Raw genomic sequence first — 8,526 nt, 5'->3', positions numbered from 1 at the left:
TTTTTGCGGTGCAAAAGCTTACTGCACCTGGTATTCCCAGGCGGTCTCCCATCCAAGTACTAACCAGGCCCGACCCTGCTTAGCTTCCGAGATCGGACGAGATCGGGCGTTCTCAGGGTAGTATGGCCGTAAGCGAGAATTCCTTTCAAAATTTTGCATTTTATACATGTTGTCTTTATTGTGGCAAATACTTCAATCCAAAAATACGTAACAAGAATCTGAAACTATAACCACAGTCACAAATGTGTCACAACAATCTACAATGCATGATTGAAGTCACAGATATATGACAAATATCAGCAAATGTGTACAATGATTTGTTGGCACATACACATGGTTAAATGCGGACAAAAATCCGTAGATGGGCGACCTGTAAAAACGGGACCTTTTCTTACAGGTGACGTTTGCTACAGTCCTGCCGCGGACGACTCGCAAATGCGTGTGCTGATTTGTAAATGCGTGTCAGGAGACTTGTGTGTGGCTCCGTAGCTACACATTCGGACCACATGGGGGCACTAATATTATACCAGCCCCGTACCACCAATATATACACCAATAACTTGGGGGGGCGTTCACTGCTATCCACCCATGGTCATGTACCATTTATTTGACATTATTTAAATTAAATTGGAATAAATGGAAGAATAAAGTGGAACTAATAAAATAAGAACCAATGATATAACCAGTGAAGCTAAAAAAAATGAATGAAGCTTCTCCACACCTGCTCATTGCCACATTAACTATACTTCCCTTTATTGCATTCAGTAAACACCATTTTTTAAAATTGATTCATTAACTTTTTATTTAGTAAACACTCACTGCACCAACCCAACCGGACTGCATCGGGTCATCTGTCTGCTACACCTGTAGACTACGAGAGTCCCCTTTTGGTCTTAATGTGGAGCTCCGGAGCCACACTCAAGTCTCCAGACACGCATTTTCAAATTGCCACACGCATTTGCGAGTCGTCCACGGCGAGACTGTAGCAACACCCAAAGGCAGGGGACGCTGAATGTTGGCATTTTGTGCTCTCAGCCTGTCAGGCGAATATGTGGAAATTTATAAAAAAAGCAGCTCGCATACTTGCTTACATTTGTCAAAAGTTTTTTTTATTTTTGCGGTGCAAAAGCTTACAGCACCTGGTATTCCCAGGCGGTCTCCCATCCAAGAACCAACCAGGCCCGACCCTGCTTAGCTTCCGAGATCGGACGAGATCGGGCGTTCTCAGGGTAGTATGGCCGTAAGCGAGAATTCCTTTCAAAATTTTGCATTTTATACATGTTGTCTTTATTGTGGCAAATACTTCAATCCAAAAATACGTAACAAGAATCTGAAACTATAACCACAGTCACAAATGTGTCACAACAATCTACAATGCATGATTGAAGTCACAGATATATGACAAATATCAGCAAATGTGTACAATGATTTGTTGGCACATACACATGGTTAAATGCGGACAAAAATCCGTAGATGGGCGACCTGTAAAAACGGGACCTTTTCTTACAGGTGACGTTTGCTACAGTCCTGCCGCGGACGACTCGCAAATGCGTGTGCTGATTTGCAAATGCGTGTCAGGAGACTTGTGTGTGGCTCCGTAGCTACACATTCGGACCACATGGGGGCACTAATATTATACCAGCCCCGTACCACCAATATATACACCAATAACTTGGGGGGGCGTTCACTGCTATCCACCCATGGTCATGTACCATTTATTTGACATTATTTAAATTAAATTGGAATAAATGGAAGAATAAAGTGGAACTAATAAAATAAGAACCAATGATATAACCAGTGAAGCTAAAAAAAATGAATGAAGCTTCTCCACACCTGCTCATTGCCACATTAACTATACTTCCCTTTATTGCATTCAGTAAACACCATTTTTTAAAATTGATTCATTAACTTTTTATTTAGTAAACACTCACTGCACCAACCCAACCGGACTGCATCGGGTCATCTGTCTGCTACACCTGTAGACTACGAGAGTCCCCTTTTGGTCTTAATGTGGAGCTCCGGAGCCACACTCAAGTCTCCAGACACGCATTTTCAAATTGCCACACGCATTTGCGAGTCGTCCACGGCGAGACTGTAGCAACACCCAAAGGCAGGGGACGCTGAATGTTGGCATTTTGTGCTCTCAGCCTGTCAGGCGAATATGTGGGAATTTATAAAAAAGCAGCTCGCATACTTGCTTACATTTGTCAAAAGTTTTTTTTATTTTTGCGGTGCAAAAGCTTACAGCACCTGGTATTCCCAGGCGGTCTCCCATCCAAGTACTAACCAGGCCCGACCCTGCTTAGCTTCCGAGATCGGACGAGATCGGGCGTTCTCAGGGTAGTATGGCCGTAAGCGAGAATTCCTTTCAAAATTTTGCATTTTATACATGTTGTCTTTATTGTGGCAAATACTTCAATCCAAAAATACGTAACAAGAATCTGAAACTATAACCACAGTCACAAATGTGTCACAACAATCTACAATGCATGATTGAAGTCACAGATATATGACAAATATCAGCAAATGTGTACAATGATTTGTTGGCACATACACATGGTTAAATGCGGACAAAAATCCGTAGATGGGCGACCTGTAAAAACGGGACCTTTTCTTACAGGTGACGTTTGCTACAGTCCTGCCGCGGACGACTCGCAAATGCGTGTGCTGATTTGCAAATGCGTGTCAGGAGACTTGTGTGTGGCTCCGTAGCTACACATTCGGACCACATGGGGGCACTAATATTATACCAGCCCCGTACCACCAATATATACACCAATAACTTGGGGGGGCGTTCACTGCTATCCACCCATGGTCATGTACCATTTATTTGACATTATTTAAATTAAATTGGAATAAATGGAAGAATAAAGTGGAACTAATAAAATAAGAACCAATGATATAACCAGTGAAGCTAAAAAAAATGAATGAAGCTTCTCCACACCTGCTAATTGCCACATTAACTATACTTCCCTTTATTGCATTCAGTAAACACCATTTTTTTAAATTGATTCATTAACTTTTTATTTAGTAAACACTCACTGCACCAACCCAACCGGACTGCATCGGGTCATCTGTCTGCTACACCTGTAGACTACGAGAGTCCCCTTTTGGTCTTAATGTGGAGCTCCGGAGCCACACTCAAGTCTCCAGACACGCATTTGCAAATTGCCACACGCATTTGCGAGTCGTCCACGGCGAGACTGTAGCAACACCCAAAGGCAGGGGACGCTGAATGTTGGCATTTTGTGCTCTCAGCCTGTCAGGCGAATATGTGGAAATTTATAAAAAAAGCAGCTCGCATACTTGCTTACATTTGTCAAAAGTTTTTTTTATTTTTGCGGTGCAAAAGCTTACTGCACCTGGTATTCCCAGGCGGTCTCCCATCCAAGTACTAACCAGGCCCGACCCTGCTTAGCTTCCGAGATCGGACGAGATCGGGCGTTCTCAGGGTAGTATGGCCGTAAGCGAGAATTCCTTTCAAAATTTTGCATTTTATACATGTTGTCTTTATTGTGGCAAATACTTCAATCCAAAAACACGTAACAAGAATCTGAAACTATAACCACAGTCACAAATGTGTCACAACAATCTACAATGCATGATGATTGAAGTCACAGATATATGACAAATATCAGCAAATGTGTACAATGATTTGTTGGCACATACACATGGTTAAATGCGGACAAAAATCCGTAGATGGGCGACCTGTAAAAACGGGACCTTTTCTTACAGGTGACGTTTGCTACAGTCCTGCCGCGGACGACTCGCAAATGCGTGTGCTGATTTGCAAATGCGTGTCAGGAGACTTGTGTGTGGCTCCGTAGCTACACATTCGGACCACATGGGGGCACTAATATTATACCAGCCCCGTACCACCAATATATACACCAATAACTTGGGGGGGCGTTCACTGCTATCCACCCATGGTCATGTACCATTTATTTGACATTATTTAAATTAAATTGGAATAAATGGAAGAATAAAGTGGAACTAATAAAATAAGAACCAATGATATAACCAGTGAAGCTAAAAAAAATGAATGAAGCTTCTCCACACCTGCTAATTGCCACATTAACTATACTTCCCTTTATTGCATTCAGTAAACACCATTTTTTTAAATTGATTCATTAACTTTTTATTTAGTAAACACTCACTGCACCAACCCAACCGGACTGCATCGGGTCATCTGTCTGCTACACCTGTAGACTACGAGAGTCCCCTTTTGGTCTTAATGTGGAGCTCCGGAGCCACACTCAAGTCTCCAGACACGCATTTGCAAATTGCCACACGCATTTGCGAGTCGTCCACGGCGAGACTGTAGCAACACCCAAAGGCAGGGGACGCTGAATGTTGGCATTTTGTGCTCTCAGCCTGTCAGGCGAATATGTGGAAATTTATAAAAAAAGCAGCTCGCATACTTGCTTACATTTGTCAAAAGTTTTTTTTATTTTTGCGGTGCAAAAGCTTACTGCACCTGGTATTCCCAGGCGGTCTCCCATCCAAGTACTAACCAGGCCCGACCCTGCTTAGCTTCCGAGATCGGACGAGATCGGGCGTTCTCAGGGTAGTATGGCCGTAAGAGAGAATTCCTTTAAAAATTTTGCATTTTATACATGTTGTCTTTATTGTGGCAAATACTTCAATCCAAAAATACGTAACAAGAATCTGAAACTATAACCACAGTCACAAATGTGTCACAACAATCTACAATGCATGATTGAAGTCACAGATATATGACAAATATCAGCAAATGTGTACAATGATTTGTTGGCACATACACATGGTTAAATGCGGACAAAAATCCGTAGATGGGCGACCTGTAAAAACGGGACCTTTTCTTACAGGTGACGTTTGCTACAGTCCTGCCGCGGACGACTCGCAAATGCGTGTGCTGATTTGCAAATGCGTGTCAGGAGACTTGTGTGTGGCTCCGTAGCTACACATTCGGACCACATGGGGGCACTAATATTATACCAGCCCCGTACCACCAATATATACACCAATAACTTGGGGGGGCGTTCACTGCTATCCACCCATGGTCATGTACCATTTATTTGACATTATTTAAATTAAATTGGAATAAATGGAAGAATAAAGTGGAACTAATAAAATAAGAACCAATGATATAACCAGTGAAGCTAAAAAAAATGAATGAAGCTTCTCCACACCTGCTAATTGCCACATTAACTATACTTCCCTTTATTGCATTCAGTAAACGCCATTTTTTAAAATTGATTCATTAACTTTTTATTTAGTAAACACTCACTGCACCAACCCAACCGGACTGCATCGGGTCATATGTCTGCTACACCTGTAGACTCCGAGGGTACCCTTTTGGTCTTAATGTGTGGCTCCGGAGCCACAGTCAAGTCTCCAGACACGCATTTGCAAATTGCCACACGCATTTGCGAGTCGTCCACGGCGAGACTGTAGCAACACCCAAAGGCAGGGGACGCTGAATGTTGGCAATTTGTGCTCTCAGCCTGTCAGGCGAATATGTGGAAATTTATAAAAAAGCAGCTCGCATACTTGCTTAGATTTGTCAAAGTTTTTTTTATTTTTGCGGTGCAAAAGCTTACAGCACCTGGTATTCCCAGGCGGTCTCCCATCCAAGTACTAACCAGGCCCGACCCTGCTTAGCTTCCGAGATCGGACGAGATCGGGCGTTCTCAGGGTAGTATGGCCGTAAGCGAGAATTCCTTTCAAAATTTTGCATTTTATACATGTTGTCTTTATTGTGGCAAATACTTCAATCCAAAAATACGTAACAAGAATCTGAAACTATAACCACAGTCACAAATGTGTCACAACAATCTACAATGCATGATTGAAGTCACAGATATATGACAAATATCAGCAAATGTGTACAATGATTTGTTGGCACATACACATGGTTAAATGCGGACAAAAATCCGTAGATGGGCGACCTGTAAAAACGGGACCTTTTCTTACAGGTGACGTTTGCTACAGTCCTGCCGCGGACGACTCGCAAATGCGTGTGCTGATTTGCAAATGCGTGTCAGGAGACTTGTGTGTGGCTCCGTAGCTACACATTCGGACCACATGGGGGCACTAATATTATACCAGCCCCGTACCACCAATATATACACCAATAACTTGGGGGGGCGTTCACTGCTATCCACCCATGGTCATGTACCATTTATTTGACATTATTTAAATTAAATTGGAATAAATGGAAGAATAAAGTGGAACTAATAAAATAAGAACCAATGATATAACCAGTGAAGCTAAAAAAAAATGAATGAAGCTTCTCCACACCTGCTCATTGCCACATTAACTATACTTCCCTTTATTGCATTCAGTAAACACCATTTTTTAAAATTGATTCATTAACTTTTTATTTAGTAAACACTCACTGCACCAACCCAACCGGACTGCATCGGGTCATCTGTCTGCTACACCTGTAGACTACGAGAGTCCCCTTTTGGTCTTAATGTGGAGCTCCGGAGCCACACTCAAGTCTCCAGACACGCATTTGCAAATTGCCACACGCATTTGCGAGTCGTCCACGGCGAGACTGTAGCAACACCCAAAGGCAGGGGACGCTGAATGTTGGCATTTTGTGCTCTCAGCCTGTCAGGCGAATATGTGGGAATTTATAAAAAAGCAGCTCGCATACTTGCTTACATTTGTCAAAAGTTTTTTTTATTTTTGCGGTGCAAAAGCTTACAGCACCTGGTATTCCCAGGCGGTCTCCCATCCAAGTACTAACCAGGCCCGACCCTGCTTAGCTTCCGAGATCGGACGAGATCGGGCGTTCTCAGGGTAGTATGGCCGTAAGCGAGAATTCCTTTCAAAATTTTGCATTTTATACATGTTGTCTTTATTGTGGCAAATACTTCAATCCAAAAATACGTAACAAGAATCTGAAACTATAACCACAGTCACAAATGTGTCACAACAATCTACAATGCATGATTGAAGTCACAGATATATGACAAATATCAGCAAATGTGTACAATGATTTGTTGGCACATACACATGGTTAAATGCGGACAAAAATCCGTAGATGGGCGACCTGTAAAAACGGGACCTTTTCTTACAGGTGACGTTTGCTACAGTCCTGCCGCGGACGACTCGCAAATGCGTGTGCTGATTTGCAAATGCGTGTCAGGAGACTTGTGTGTGGCTCCGTAGCTACACATTCGGACCACATGGGGGCACTAATATTATACCAGCCCCGTACCACCAATATATACACCAATAACTTGGGGGGGCGTTCACTGCTATCCACCCATGGTCATGTACCATTTATTTGACATTATTTAAATTAAATTGGAATAAATGGAAGAATAAAGTGGAACTAATAAAATAAGAACCAATGATATAACCAGTGAAGCTAAAAAAAAATGAATGAAGCTTCTCCACACCTGCTCATTGCCACATTAACTATACTTCCCTTTATTGCATTCAGTAAACACCATTTTTTAAAATTGATTCATTAACTTTTTATTTAGTAAACACTCACTGCACCAACCCAACCGGACTGCATCGGGTCATCTGTCTGCTACACCTGTAGACTACGAGAGTCCCCTTTTGGTCTTAATGTGGAGCTCCGGAGCCACACTCAAGTCTCCAGACACGCATTTGCAAATTGCCACACGCATTTGCGAGTCGTCCACGGCGAGACTGTAGCAACACCCAAAGGCAGGGGACGCTGAATGTTGGCATTTTGTGCTCTCAGCCTGTCAGGCGAATATGTGGGAATTTATAAAAAAGCAGCTCGCATACTTGCTTACATTTGTCAAAAGTTTTTTTTATTTTTGCGGTGCAAAAGCTTACAGCACCTGGTATTCCCAGGCGGTCTCCCATCCAAGTACTAACCAGGCCCGACCCTGCTTAGCTTCCGAGATCGGACGAGATCGGGCGTTCTCAGGGTAGTATGGCCGTAAGCGAGAATTCCTTTCAAAATTTTGCATTTTATACATGTTGTCTTTATTGTGGCAAATACTTCAATCCAAAAATACGTAACAAGAATCTGAAACTATAACCACAGTCACAAATGTGTCACAACAATCTACAATGCATGATTGAAGTCACAGATATATGACAAATATCAGCAAATGTGTACAATGATTTGTTGGCACATACACATGGTTAAATGCGGACAAAAATCCGTAGATGGGCGACCTGTAAAAACGGGACCTTTTCTTACAGGTGACGTTTGCTACAGTCCTGCCGCGGACGACTCGCAAATGCGTGTGCTGATTTGCAAATGCGTGTCAGGAGACTTGTGTGTGGCTCCGTAGCTACACATTCGGACCACATGGGGGCACTAATATTATACCAGCCCCGTACCACCAATATATACACCAATAACTTGGGGGGGCGTTCACTGCTATCCACCCATGGTCATGTACCATTTATTTGACATTATTTAAATTAAATTGGAATAAATGGAAGAATAAAGTGGAACTAATAAAATAAGAACCAATGATATAACCAGTGAAGCTAAAAAAAATGAATGAAGCTTCTCCACACCTGCTAATTGCCACATTAACT

At 42.5% G+C, this 8,526-nt stretch overlaps 8 non-coding genes across 8 annotated transcripts; all 8 read right to left on the bottom strand.

Annotated features, from left to right (window-relative positions):
• Window positions 1-15: 15 nt before the first annotated feature.
• Window positions 16-134, bottom strand: LOC148331034 (5S ribosomal RNA). The gene has a single exon (XR_015845460.1). It is a non-coding gene; the product is annotated as a 5S ribosomal RNA (ribosomal RNA).
• Window positions 135-1,127: 993 nt separating this feature from the next.
• On the bottom strand, window positions 1,128-1,246 carry LOC148331033 (5S ribosomal RNA). The gene has a single exon (XR_015845483.1). It is a non-coding gene; the product is annotated as a 5S ribosomal RNA (ribosomal RNA).
• A 992-nt stretch (window positions 1,247-2,238) lies between these two features.
• Window positions 2,239-2,357, bottom strand: LOC148331032 (5S ribosomal RNA). Its single transcript, XR_015845273.1, has one exon. It is a non-coding gene; the product is annotated as a 5S ribosomal RNA (ribosomal RNA).
• Window positions 2,358-3,350: 993 nt separating this feature from the next.
• LOC148331031 (5S ribosomal RNA) lies at window positions 3,351-3,469 on the bottom strand. Its single transcript, XR_015845459.1, has one exon. It is a non-coding gene; the product is annotated as a 5S ribosomal RNA (ribosomal RNA).
• A 996-nt stretch (window positions 3,470-4,465) lies between these two features.
• Window positions 4,466-4,584, bottom strand: LOC148331030 (5S ribosomal RNA). The gene has a single exon (XR_015845488.1). It is a non-coding gene; the product is annotated as a 5S ribosomal RNA (ribosomal RNA).
• A 991-nt stretch (window positions 4,585-5,575) lies between these two features.
• On the bottom strand, window positions 5,576-5,694 carry LOC148331029 (5S ribosomal RNA). Its single transcript, XR_015845272.1, has one exon. It is a non-coding gene; the product is annotated as a 5S ribosomal RNA (ribosomal RNA).
• Window positions 5,695-6,687: 993 nt separating this feature from the next.
• LOC148331028 (5S ribosomal RNA) lies at window positions 6,688-6,806 on the bottom strand. The gene has a single exon (XR_015845271.1). It is a non-coding gene; the product is annotated as a 5S ribosomal RNA (ribosomal RNA).
• Window positions 6,807-7,799: 993 nt separating this feature from the next.
• LOC148331027 (5S ribosomal RNA) lies at window positions 7,800-7,918 on the bottom strand. The gene has a single exon (XR_015845270.1). It is a non-coding gene; the product is annotated as a 5S ribosomal RNA (ribosomal RNA).
• Between the last annotated feature and the right edge of the window lie 608 nt (window positions 7,919-8,526).

The sequence above is a fragment of the Idiotropiscis lumnitzeri genome, chromosome 9 (genome assembly GCF_059441095.1).
Source record: "Idiotropiscis lumnitzeri isolate Australia: NSW breed Sydney's pygmy pipehorse chromosome 9, RoL_Ilum_1.0, whole genome shotgun sequence".
Lineage (NCBI taxonomy): Eukaryota > Metazoa > Chordata > Actinopteri > Syngnathiformes > Syngnathidae > Idiotropiscis > Idiotropiscis lumnitzeri.
Note: the sequence above shows the minus strand (reverse complement) of the source record. Positions and strands in the feature narration are given on the sequence as shown.